This window comes from Lissotriton helveticus, chromosome 8, assembly GCF_964261635.1.
Source record: "Lissotriton helveticus chromosome 8, aLisHel1.1, whole genome shotgun sequence".
NCBI lineage: Eukaryota > Metazoa > Chordata > Amphibia > Caudata > Salamandridae > Lissotriton > Lissotriton helveticus.
Window position 1 is genome coordinate 1,205,197,079 of NC_136069.1, and position 13,263 is coordinate 1,205,210,341.

General features: G+C 48.1%; 1 long non-coding RNA gene across 1 annotated transcript; it reads right to left on the minus strand.

Annotated features, from left to right (window-relative positions):
• Positions 1 to 3,686: 3,686 nt before the first annotated feature.
• LOC144771927 (uncharacterized) lies at positions 3,687 to 5,830 on the minus strand. The gene is made up of 2 exons (XR_013599548.1): positions 5,727 to 5,830; positions 3,687 to 3,874 (listed from the first exon to the last, which is right to left on the minus strand). It is a non-coding gene; the product is annotated as an uncharacterized LOC144771927 (long non-coding RNA).
• Between the last annotated feature and the right edge of the window lie 7,433 nt (positions 5,831 to 13,263).

Consider the following 13,263-nt stretch of genomic DNA (forward strand, 5'->3'; position numbering starts at 1 on the left):
ATTCTAAATCATATCTTTCCGTGTCAGCAACCCATTTATGTGCCAAATAATTCAACGTTTCCTTCTCCCTAGAATCAGGCAGTTGACTACGCAACTGCTTATGCTCAGAGACAGGAGCCGGACTTGTCGCTCCAAAGAAAGGATATAAAATACTATTAAAAGTGCTAGTCACTCTCTGACGAACAGAAGGAGAAGTCGATGAAAAGACAAGAGTAAGCATGGGCGGATTTTGCGGATTCGCAATCCGTGAATTTGCGGATTTGCGTATTCGCGGATTGCGAAAATACGCGAAATCCGCGAATTCTCGCGGATTAGCGGATTTTTGGGGGGTGTGTGTGTTCGCACGGGTTTCTGCAAGTTCGCGAGGGTTTTGTACTATTTCGCAAATTGCGAACTTACTTGTCGGGTCGCCAGTTTAGCGAACTTGTTGTTTCTACGTGCCCAGCCTGTTTGCTAAGCTTTCTTCATCACTGCCACCCTCTGTCACCACTGGCACTCTCTTTGGTCACCCATGCCACCCTCTGGCTCACCCATGTCACCCTCTGTGTCATCACATCACCCTCTAGTTCACCAGTGTACATTATTGGGGCAAAGCAAAGCACTGCCATCCTCTGTCAACACTGGCACTCTGGTTCACCCATGCCACCCTCTGGCTGGCACACCCATGCCACCCTCAGTGTCATCACAACACCCTCTGATTGACCACTGAGTGAACAAACACCTGCTAAGTGCTTTAAGTTTTGCAAACAACAACACCTGCCCTGCCCCAACTGACATTAATGAAGGCTGGCACCTGCTTGTCTGCTCCCTTTCCTTTTTGTAGCAAATGCAATGTAAATAATTTTTTTAAACAGGATGCAATGGCATACTTGTAACTATTCTGTGACTGTCAGAGCAGGGTCACACAATAGTTGCAAGTAGGCAACCGGATTCTGGAGGGCCCCTTCAGGAAGCACTACAGGTAAATGGTTACAAATGATGAGCTCGAACTTTTGCACCTGCTCGTTCGTTTTGCTTTTGCAAAACTCGTTTTTCGGTAATTTTGCCCTATTCGCGGGGCGCGTCGTAGTGCGAACTGGCCCGTGGAGGCCGCGAACTCGTGCGAGTTACCTCAAGGTTGAGTATGGGCGCCGCCATTTTGTTTGCGTGACGTATTTCCGTTTCCGCCCGCTAAGTGTAATCTCGCGCGACTCGCGCCTTGCGAATACAAGTTTGCACGAGTTCGCGAGAGAAATCGCGTGCGAACTTACTTACGCGCACGTGATCGGGCCGCCATCTTGTTTTTCATTCATTCCTATGTGTCTGGGTATGGTGTTTCTATCCTCTCTATATCTCTGCCATCCTTTGCTTGTTTTAATATTTTTTTGATCTATTTAACTTATTTTCTATCCCTGTATTTTTCTAGATCTATATTTTTGTGTTTTAGGCTACTTTTGTTTACTTTTGAACTACTTTTTTAAACTTTTACTTTCCTTCTTCCCTACTCTTATTCTTTTTCATTTTGTCTCTTCTTTACTGCTCACACCTGCCCAGAACATGGTCAAGACAGCTGTGAAGCTGCCCAAGACGGGCACCGCAGCCCGTGCCCGGCTCCCGTGTGGTCGATTGAGGGCGGAAATGGTGGTGCCCCGGGAGATTTTCAGCCCTGAGGAGGTGGGCGCACTTGTTTTTTACGTGCAGCGCAGTCTCCCCAGGACCATCGCGGCAGGCGGCAGGATTGCTGCTGGTTACACCAACAGCCAGGAGCGACGGAAGCGGTGGGGGCAGGTGTGCCGGGCCCTTTTTAAGATCACGGGGGTCCAGCGCACCTACAATCAGGTCACCCACCGCTGGACCGACATCCTTGACCGAGAGCGTGACCTGCTAGACGTGCTGGGAGTGGAGGTCCCCGGTCTTGGTGAGTAGTAGTAGCAATTTTTTCATTAATATTTCAAAATCTTCTGTGCATTTCAGGTGCACTGTTCTCCTTCTCTGTGCCGGTGCCACTGCTTATTTGTTATCTATTTTGTGTTCATTTAATTGGGCTGAGTATGAGTGTATTTTACAGAACTGCGTAATGCTAGACACAAAGGGGCAGATTTACAAGCCCCTTGTTCCACGTTTACACTGCCTTACCTGATGCACAGCGACGTAAACGTGGCGCATCCCTGCGAGTCATGTACAACGTGATGCATCTAAGGAGATGCGCCACGTGAATGCCTGGGCCTGCGCCTCAATGGGTGCGTTCCCACGCAGGGGGGGAGTGGGGGGTGGGGGGTGCCGGTCAGGCAGATGTGTGCCTCGCAAAAGTGCCTGCGTGAAATCTACAAGATTTAACGCAGGCACTTCCACGACGCTGCTATGTCAATTCTTTATGCCTGCTTGCTTGAAGCAGGCGTAAGGACTGATGCGGTATGTAGAGTATTGGGCAGCCCTGAGCACTGCTATAGTTGCATTGCGCCCGCGACGCGACTCTAGAGATGCGCCCCTATTTCGTCACGAGATGCGTCACGCATCTGCCTACCCTTGCGCCAGGGTTTGCCGCATTGTAATAGCGGCGCATCTGCCGTGACGCAAGGTTAGTTTTGCGTTACGTATTTGTTCTGGTGCACATCTGGAGGTGTCCAGCTCAGAACTCGTAAGTATGCCCGTAAGTGTCAGATTAGCAATTACCTGCGCATCCCTGCAAAGTGTGTGGCACGGCAGCACCACCCATGGTGCGCCGTATTTACAATGCGGCACACCATGGTCCCAAAACGTCACCGAAGCGTTACGCATCGGTGCCGTAAAGGCGGCTCTTTGATGGAGTTGCGTTGCAACGATGGCGCAGCTCCAGCAATGCTGCGTCAAGCCGTAAGTCTGCTTCATGCAGGCGCAGGGTTTCAGTGACGCATCATTGTCCTAAATGACTGATTGAAATTTTATATATTCCCCATAGCCACTTTTAGCATGCGTTCCTGCGCAGGAACGCCCTCCCTTGCGATGGAATGCTCCCTAATGGCGCAGGGTTTTAGAATGGGATGCATCTCCCATATGCGTCACGTTGTTAATATACGCCACACCATGGCGCCTCTCTTGTGGCGCTGCGTCACAAAATTGACGCAAGAATGGAGCAAAAGAGCTGCAAGGGGCTTGTAAATCTGCCCCTAGAGTAGAGGCTCAGGTGCAGTCCTTCCTTTGTAGCCCTCTTTTTGGATGAAATAGTAGGTTCTTGTTCTTTCTAAATGTTTGATTTGGTTGACAAGGACATCGGCAAGCAGCAATCATCAATGTTTTCTGTTATTTCTTTCATGTTGTACGTCAGGTCCGCCCAGGGGCAAGCGGACCGAAAAATCTGATGCAGCAGTGGCTCCAAAGGAGGAGGATGCAGGCCAGGGCGGCGAGTGCTCCTTTGCTGGCCCCAGTAAGTTTTCATTTAAATATAGAGGACCTATTGTTGTCCAAGCATTCCTAATTTAATGGTTTCGAAATAAGGTTTAGATAGGAGCAAAATCAATAATCCAACTGTTGCAGGGACAATTCTCCACAAACCGAACTATGGACAGCAAAGACCAGAGTAATAATATTTCAGAGTGGCGTGTTTGGCACACTGTATAAATAAACCTGGTAGTGTCAGCAGCACAGACTCCTCCTAGCAAAAATTGCAAAACTTTTCGCTCAGTCACTCTAGTCTGGACTCTCTGGAGGACTAAAAACCACAGAGTCAATTCAAGTTTAAAAGCTTTATTAAAAGTTTAAGTAAACACATATATGAAAATAAAGTTAGTTGGAAATGGAAAAGTGCTTGGTGCTGAGTTGATGAGTACTGGATTGGTACACATTTCTTGTGGTCGAGCCGAGCTTTCACCTGGTTTGAAGTTGATGTTCCTCTTGTCCTTAGAAGTCCAGTTTCTGTCTGTTCAGAGAAAAATAGTGTGTGTTAAAATTAAGCAAGCATTCAACAATTGTGACAAAAAAAATGAAGCAAGACAACAGCTTTCCCTGGAAGGAGGGACATTTTTACTTTAGACTAGAGTAGACAGTCAATTAATTTTTCTGTTGTTTTCACATTTTTTCATTCGTAGACCAAATACTAGTGGAGTGGTGTAATCTAACATTCTTAAATCTACTTTGTAGGTGGAACATCTGGTGGCGGGGCCAGCTCAGATGTGGTGGTCATCAGTGACTCGGAGTCCGAGGGTCAATCTGGGGAGGAGGCGGCGCTAGAGGAGTCGGATCAAGAGCAAGAAGTACAGACTGTGAGGAAGGAGACAGTGGCGGTGGCGAGTACAGGTAAGCTGGATCATGGAGGTACTATCTGACTCTTAGATAGGATATGATGTGTATTCAGTGGTGGCCCAGTGACAAATTACAATATGGTAATTACAGCAGGCTGGGACCGACAGACAGATGGAGGCAGAGACAGAGAGAGAGGAAGACAGAAGGAGAGAGAGAGAGAGGGAGGGAGCCAGAGGGAGGGTGAGGGAGGGAGACAGAGAGAGAGAGACAGCGAGGTAGAGGGAGACAAAGGGAGACAGAAAGAGTGAGACAGAGAGAGAGAGAGAGAGAGAGAGAGAGAGAGAGAGAGGGAGGGAAACAGACATATCGCCTGGGCCTGGTGCAGATGATACGGTTGCTGGTGTGGTTAACGGCTCAGAGGAAAAATCACTCACTTCTGCCAGATCTCTTTCATATGAAAGAGCACCAAACCAAGGATACAAGTGAGTTGTGGGAAGGGAAATGGTGATTCAAGCGCCCCTCCCTGCGGACGCCCATGATACTGGCCTGAATAGTTTTGTACTGCCCTGGCTAGTTGCTAGTTGTACTGTGACACAACTTCCTGCTGAATCATTTTGTGTTAATCATATTCTTAAAGAGCATTGGTTACAGATTATGTCTTTCTTTCTTCATGTAGTTGGCAATACTAAAACCTCCAAACCAACGAGGAGTATGCTGGCTGTACTGGCCCGGCAACGGAGGCTGGAAGCAACTGTTGCTGAATATCGGCGACTGGTGGAACTAGAGGGGGACGACACGCACTCCAGTGCATCAAACCTAACAACATCTACATCCTCCTCTGTTACCCCACGTTCTACCGGTAAGCACAGTGCTCCAGCAAACCGGAGCCGTGCCGGAAGACGCCACCGCCGAGCAGCAAAAGCTGCACCTCGCAGCACTGTTAAAGGTCGCTTGCGCCGTGCACTCCGCAGAGTGTCCGACCTAGAGGCGGAGGTCCAGAAATGGACCAAATATCAGAATGTGGTGGAGGGCCTCCGCCTAGATCAAGCCATCCTCCAAGAAAAATATGATGCCCTGGCCCTAAAGCATGATGCCCTGGAGGCCAAACTTAACAGCTTGCATCCATAGAGTGTCCCTTGCCCCTGTTTTTGAGACTTTTGGGGGGTGGGAATTGGGAGTTGGGTTTTTTGGGGACTTTTGAGGACTATTTATTTGTTGGGGTTAGGGAGGGTCTTGCGGGAGATTATTTTGTTAGGGATATAAATATACTTTTTCAAACTTTATCTGAGCATACCTGTTTTTTTACTACTTTTGAGCTGGGTGGGTGGTGGTTTTGCAGTAATTTCATTTAACTGAACACTGTCATCGTGTTGGTTCACGTGCAATAGGCCAAATGTTTTCCTAAGTAAATGCCTGTCACAGAGTTTGTTAATTCAAGAGCCCTAGGACTTTGCTGCTAGTACCACTGTCACTCTCTCGCCTCTCCAAATACTCCATTAAACTACCTGCCATCCAAACGCTTATCTTACCTGTAATTTGTGTTTGAGGGCTGGCTCCACCTGGAATTCACAGAGTCCTAACGCGTTCTGCAGCAGGGCCACAACTGGAGTTTCCCGGCGTGGATTTTCTGCAAATCAAAAGCAATCAACATTAGAAATGTGGTAGCGGTGCTGACACAACCCTAAAACCTAGAAGCCCCAGAGACAGCACCCCTGAGACAGGCAAGCGAGCAATATAACGCCTACACGTTCACGTGCAATAGGCCAAATGTTTTCCTAAGTAAATGCCTGTCACAGAGTTTGTTAATTCAAGAGCCCTAGGACTTTGCTGCTAGTACCACTGTCACTCTCTCGCCTCTCCAAATACTCCATTATACTACCTCCCATCCAAACGCTTATCTTACCTGTAATTTGTGTTTGAGGGCTGGCTCCACCTGGAATTCACAGAGTCCTAACGCGTTCTGCAGCAGGGCCACAACTGGAGTTTCCCGGCGTGGATTTTCTGCAAATCAAAAGCAATCAACATTAGAAATGTGGTAGCGGTGCTGACACAACCCTAAAACCTAGAAGCCCCAGAGACAGCACCCCTGAGACAGGCAAGCGAGCAATATAACGCCTACACGTTCACGTGCAATAGGCCAAATGTTTTCCTAAGTAAATGCCTGTCACAGAGTTTGTTAATTCAAGAGCCCTAGGACTTTGCTGCTAGTACCACTGTCACTCTCTCGCCTCTCCAAATACTCCATTATACTACCTCCCATCCAAACGCTTATCTTACCTGTAATTTGTGTTTGAGGGCTGGCTCCACCTGGAATTCACAGAGTCCTAACGCGTTCTGCAGCAGGGCCACAACTGGAGTTTCCCGGCGTGGATTTTCTGCAAATCAAAAGCAATCAACATTAGAAATGTGGTAGCGGTGCTGACACAACCCTAAAACCTAGAAGCCCCAGAGACAGCACCCCTGAGACAGGCAAGCGAGCAATATAACGCCTACACGTTCACGTGCAATAGGCCAAATGTTTTCCTAAGTAAATGCCTGTCACAGAGTTTGTTAATTCAAGAGCCCTAGGACTTTGCTGCTAGTACCACTGTCACTCTCTCGCCTCTCCAAATACTCCATTATACTACCTCCCATCCAAACGCTTATCCTACCTGTAATTTGTGTTTGAGGGCTGGCTCCACCTGGAATTCACAGAGTCCTAACGCGTTCTGCAGCAGGGCCACAACTGGAGTTTCCCGGCGTGGATTTTCTGCAAATCAAAAGCAATCAACATTAGAAATGTGGTAGCGGTGCTGACACAACCCTAAAACCTAGAAGCCCCAGAGACAGCACCCCTGAGACAGGCAAGCGAGCAATATAACGCCTACACGTTCACGTGCAATAGGCCAAATGTTTTCCTAAGTAAATGCCTGTCACAGAGTTTGTTAATTCAAGAGCCCTAGGACTTTGCTGCTAGTACCACTGTCACTCTCTCGCCTCTCCAAATACTCCATTATACTACCTCCCATCCAAACGCTTATCTTACCTGTAATTTGTGTTTGAGGGCTGGCTCCACCTGGAATTCACAGTGGGGGACTCGTCAACGTTAAGTAAGTTTCTTCATTGTGCAGAATCCAGGCATCAGCATTATGGGTAATGGATAGGGTGAGTCTGGAGGAGGAGGACTCAGGATAGACGACCAGGACTGAGTTCGTGTCAACTAACTGTTGTGAACCTGAGGAATGCTGCGGCATCAAAATCAAGACAGTTCTGTTGATGGGCTTGTTGTTTTATTGGTTGATTTGATTACAGTTTTGTTGGGAATGTGATGAAGCACTTGCTAAAGAAAGACAGACACACAGGAATAAAAGTGAATAAGGAGGACTATTTACAATTAATGAATGAATGATTGAGTCATTTTCAGAACTCGCTGTCAGGGAAGCAGAACTCGTCCTCATACTCTGCTAAATCATCAGTCGGGGTTACTTCTGGTAACTGAGGAGAACTTTCCTCGGGTAGGGCGGTGTCCTCTTCTTCCTGCGTGCATTCTCGTACTCTGTAATCTGGTGGTATGAAGTGCTGGTTCATCTTTATCAAGGTGAGCCGCTCCACATTTGCGGGCAAGAGGCGGGACCTTTTGGAAGTCACAATGCCACCAGCAGAACTAAAAACACGTTCTGAAGACACGCTTGCGAGTGGGCAAGACAAGTAATTGATAGCCAGGTTGGTGAGCTCTCGCCATATTTTTCTTTTCCCATGCCAATACGCCAATGGGTCCTCTGTAATATTGACCTCTGTTGAGTCATCCAGATAGGCCTGCACCATTGAAAGAATGTCCTCCCGGATTCCTGTACTTTGCACTTCTGTGTCCTTTCTAGGACCAGGAAACCCTAGCTGAGTTAGCCAACTCGCTTCAGACATATCGCATGCGCCTGGTGCAGATGATACGGTTGCTGGTGTGCTTAACGGCTCAGAGGGAAAGTCACTCACTTATGCCACAGGCACAGATGGTGAAGTGCTTTTTTGGGACGCCTGATCGCCTGCTGATTCACTAGTAGTACTGTCTTCTCCTACAGTTTCCTTCCGCTCTATTTCAAAACGAATGGCTAACTGAGCTAGCCAACCTTTGTACTCTGTAACATCCGATGTTTCAAAAGGAATTATTACTTTGCCAAACAATGGCTTTTTGTAACGTGGATCCAGAATAGTAGCACAAATGTAGTGCTGTTGTTTCTTGATATTTACAAGCCGTTCATTGCTAACTAGGCGTTGTAATAATCTCTGCGCCAACTCATGTGCTTCGTTCTTTCCAACGTCCTTTAATTGTGAAGACACCACCTTGACTTGGTGCTCGAGCTTCAGCAACAGTGGGATAGCTTTGCTCAAAGAACAGTCCTCCCTGCTCACGTCACGCGTGAAGACCTCAAAAGGCCGAAGCATGTCTGTCAGGCTTTTAACTAGCTGCCATTGCTCCACCGCTAGCATCATTCCTGTCGTATCACCACCCAGGTTGTAGAAATACTCATTGACTACTGGAAACAGCTCATGCAGACGCTCAAGCATGTAGAAGGTTGAGTTCCAACGTGTTGCCACCTCCTGGATAAGTGCTTTCACTGGCATTCTACGTTCATTTTGCTTGCGCCTCAGCTCCTTCCGGGCCTTAAAAGAATGGTTGAAATGTGTGCATATTCTTCTGCAGATGGTCAGTGTTTTGTCGACTGCAAGTTCTTTTTTCAAAAAATTTTGCACAACAAGGTTGATACAGTGCGCCAAACACGGCACTCTGAAATAGAAACCGTCCTCCATGGCCTTAACTACATTCCTGCCATTATCTGTAGAAACATAACCAACCTTGCAATGTCTTGGGCGCAGCCATTTCAAGACCTTTTTGTTAAAGTCAGCCAAAATGTTGACTGCAGTATGACTTTTCTCCATGCCAAACATGGCTAATGTTGCATGTTTACGAGCACCCTTAAAAATCTCGACCAAGTCACCACCTGCATTTATCTGTTTAATAACCCCTGAAAAAGAGACCCAGTGTGCAGTGATGCACATGTAATCAAGGGCTTGGCAACTGGTCCACATGTCTGTTGTCAGGTGTATAGTGTGAACAGCACTCTTCTGCAAAGCTGCCCCCACCAACTCAAGCACCTCTTTGTGTAGTGCTGGAACAGCAACCCTGGCAAAATAGTACCGGCTAGGAACCTTCCATTTAGGGGCCAATGTTGCCACGAGTTCAAGGAAACCCACACCTTCGACAAACGAAAAAGGGAGAAGGTCCACCGCTAGCATTTTTGCCAGCTTAGTGTTATAGAGGCGTACAGTTGGGTGGTTGCGTTGAAATTGCGCATCTGAGGAGAACATGGCTGAAATGGTGCGCTGGACAAATTTACGGGATGATGCTGATGCCTTCTTGGACCCACTTCTGATCAGTGTTGACATTTTCCGCATTGGTGTGTCTCCCAGACTCTCAGTGTGCCTGCTATGTGTTACGGAGGGTGTGGTGCTGCAAGGGGTACTGGGTGCAACCGGACACATGTCTGACGCTTCTTCTACCTCCCCATCATCTTCAGATGAAACACCTACTATGGGTATATTTTGGCCACTTGCCCTTTGGGATCGCTTTCCCTTGACGTTTGCTAGGTGCGGAAACCATTCGACAGCGTGCTTTCTTTCAAGATGACCTATCTGGCCTCCGGTTCCATAGTTGGTACCAGTCTTACCACGGCTAACGCTAGTCTTACAAATGCAACAAACGGCTATGCTATCATATTTTTCATGGACACTAAAAAAGTTCCAAACTGGGGACTGGAAACTTCTGGTTTTGCCGCACGAGGTGATACTGCTGCCAATGCCAGATGAAGCAGTGGTGGATGAGCCTTGCAGACATCTACTGGGTTGTGCAATTATTGCAGCAACCTTACTTGAGGGAGTCGAGCTGGATGGAGTCCCCCTCTGGGGAGAAAATATGGGAGCTGTAGGTTTTGTTGAACTTGTGGTACTACTTGACTGCGTTGGTGGTGCTACCAGTGGCACGTCGCCAGGGTCACGCTCAGCATGACGTCGGGATAGGGTGTAAATGTCTGTCTGCTGCATGGCCGGTGTGGCTGGACTGACATGTGTGATGACTAGGTCATTGCTGTCATCCTCTTCAACAACATCAGAATGCACCACTTCATCAAGTCCGACGTTCGGATCCATAAGTATGAGCTTTCCGGGGCCCTTCCTTTTACCATGTGATACCTTTCGCAGCTCATGGTGTGCCTCCCTCTCAGACGTCAGAGATGGTTGCCAATCTAGATCCACATCATCATCTGATGGAGCGGGGCTTGAAGAGGAACTTCTACACACCCTCCTTGATCTTTTCCTTGCTGGGGAGCTGGGAGAAAATGAATCATCAGGAGGAGTGGCTTCGTCTTCCTGACATGATACCCCGGCTCCAAAGTCAATTTCCTCCTGTGCCCCTACTTCTGGAAGAACAACCATTGTGGGCACTTGCACCGCTCCATGGCCATCTTCACTGACCTCTACTTGCAAGTCTCCATGGACCTCTCCTTCTCGGCCTTCTCCTTCTCGGCCTTCTCCTTCTCGGCCTTCTCCTTCTCGGACAGCTCCTTCTCGGACAGCTCCTTCTCGGACAGCTCCTTCTCGGACAGCTCCTTCTCGGACAGCTCCTTCTCGGACAGCTCCTTCTCGGACAGCTCCTTCTTGGACAGCTCCTTGCGCATGTACTTCTGCTTGTACTAGTAGCCCATGCAGTTGTTGTTGCGGCTTTGGTTGTTGAATAGTACTTGTGAGATGAGTTAAAACCTGTGTTGATGGCGTGCTGCTACTTTCTTGCGATGATCCAACATCACTGGTCGTTGGTGATTCAACAACTAAACAGGCTACCTGTGCAGCACTCATGGTGGGCCTTTGTTTTTTTTGTTGTTGTTGCCCAAAAAATGTCTTGGTTGAGCAACCAGTCGCCTTGGTAAGTGGTGCCACTTGCTTCTTCTTCTCCTTAGTAGAGACATCTTTCTTGGAAGAGGACCTACGGGCACCTCTTTTTGGAGCCATCTTCTTCAGATGTCGGAACAACAGGCCGCAGCAGCACTTCTTCCTGGCACTGATGCTCAACGATGATGCGTAGTTTTGTGCACCTAAACGCAAACGAAGACAGAGGAACATCAGTAAATATAAATGTTGCATATGTAGCGCTTGAATAAACAGTTAGCAAGTAGGCATTTATGAATACACACGTGCACACCACACAATATGGAATTTTCAAAATTAGGATTTGCTAAATTTTTGGGAAACAGGAATTTAACATTGATCCAAGAGAGCACACACACAGAGGGTTGTGCTTTCATGTACCCCTGACTCCGCCTGGGCACAATGGGTGAAAGCAAGGCACAATGGGTGCAGGCCTATGTCTCAAAGCTCACTGCCTGCCTTCAAAATGGCCGCTTGACCCCCCCATCCACATGGCCAGGACCATGCCTCAAAATGGCCACCACCAACATAGCCAGCACCCAACCCCTACTCCAAAAAGTGAAAACACACAACACAAATCAAATCACCACAATCCAATGCCATCCATCCATTTTCAGAAGGCTTATGCTGCCTGCTGGTGGTTTTCCGGTGCAAAATTGCAGTTTTTACAATTTCGCGAGTGCGAGATTGTTGCTTCACGGCGCGAACGTGGCAAAAACCCGCAAAATCCGCGAACAGACCGATTCTGGGCCCCCCTGGGCATAATGGATGACATCAGAGCACAGTGGGTGCAGGCCTATGGCACAAAGCACACAACTTACAAATGGCCCCTAGACCCCCACCCACACGGGACCAGACAATAAAATGGCCCCCACCCCCATAGCAAGCCCCCAACACCACCCCAAAAAGTCCTAAAACACACAAAAATCAGCACAATCCAATGTCATCCATGCCCTGGCCAGAATCATGTTAACAAAAATAATTTCATCAAAACAGTTGTATCATCCATGCACCCATAAATAAGCCTGGTGGTTTTCAATTCATGTGCAGCAGAATTGTAATTTTTACAATTTCGCGAGTGCGAGATTGTTGCTGCGCGGGACACGAGCAGTGCGAACACAAGCAAAAACATCCTCAGCTCGCGAACTTGCAGATTTTCCCCCCAAAAAAGTCGAAAAAAAAACAACACACACAAAAATCACCACAAACAAACAACATCAACTTACTTCTTTGTGAAATCAAAATTCGAATCCAAAAGTAATCCAAAAGGCCTCAAATCCAAATATCCAGCAGCAACCACAAAAAGTAATCCTTCCCAGTCAAGAATGATCGAAAAGTGGCCAGGAAATGGAGGAGCTTGCTGGACAGGAACAGGAAGTTGGAGACTGGGGCACTTCCTTCACCCCACCCCTATGGGAGGAGCTTGCTGGACAGGAACAGGAAGTTGGAGACTGGGCCACTTCCTTTACTAAGTAATTTTTGTACTTTCGCTAGTGCGAGATTGTTCCTGCCCGCGCCGCGGACCGCGAGCAGCGCGAGCAGTGCGAACACAAACAAAAAATCCGCTTCGCGCGGATTTGCGTATTCTCGCCGCATCCGCGAGAGTTCGCGGATTGCGGATTCCCCGAAAATACGAAAAATCCGCGAGCGTAACGGATTTTACGCCCATGCTTAGACAAGAGGGAAAGCAGGATGAGACGAGGCAGATGCAGAGGCAGTGTCAGGAGAAGTACCAGGAGTGGTAGTCGATATAGTAGTCAAAGTTGTAGGAAGTAAAGGCAGAGCAGATGTAAAAGTCGGTGGCCCTTGAGGGGGTTGCACCGGAAGAGCAGGAGCCAGCTGAAGAGTAGCTGGTGGGTGCTGTGGAGGAACAGGAGGCATAGCAACCACAGGTTGCGCAACTAAAGGTTGCGGGGGTGCTGTGGCATTTTGCGCATAAGGCGGTGGCGAACTTAACAAATGCGCCATTAACGGATCTTTTTCAAGCTCTTTTGCTGCGTCTTGCTGAAGAGGCGGCAAAACTGGATAGCATTTATCTATTACCATTTTACGTTGCCTGTGCAACTGCTCACTCATCTGTTCTTCTTCATTGTCTTTATACTGCATAGCAGC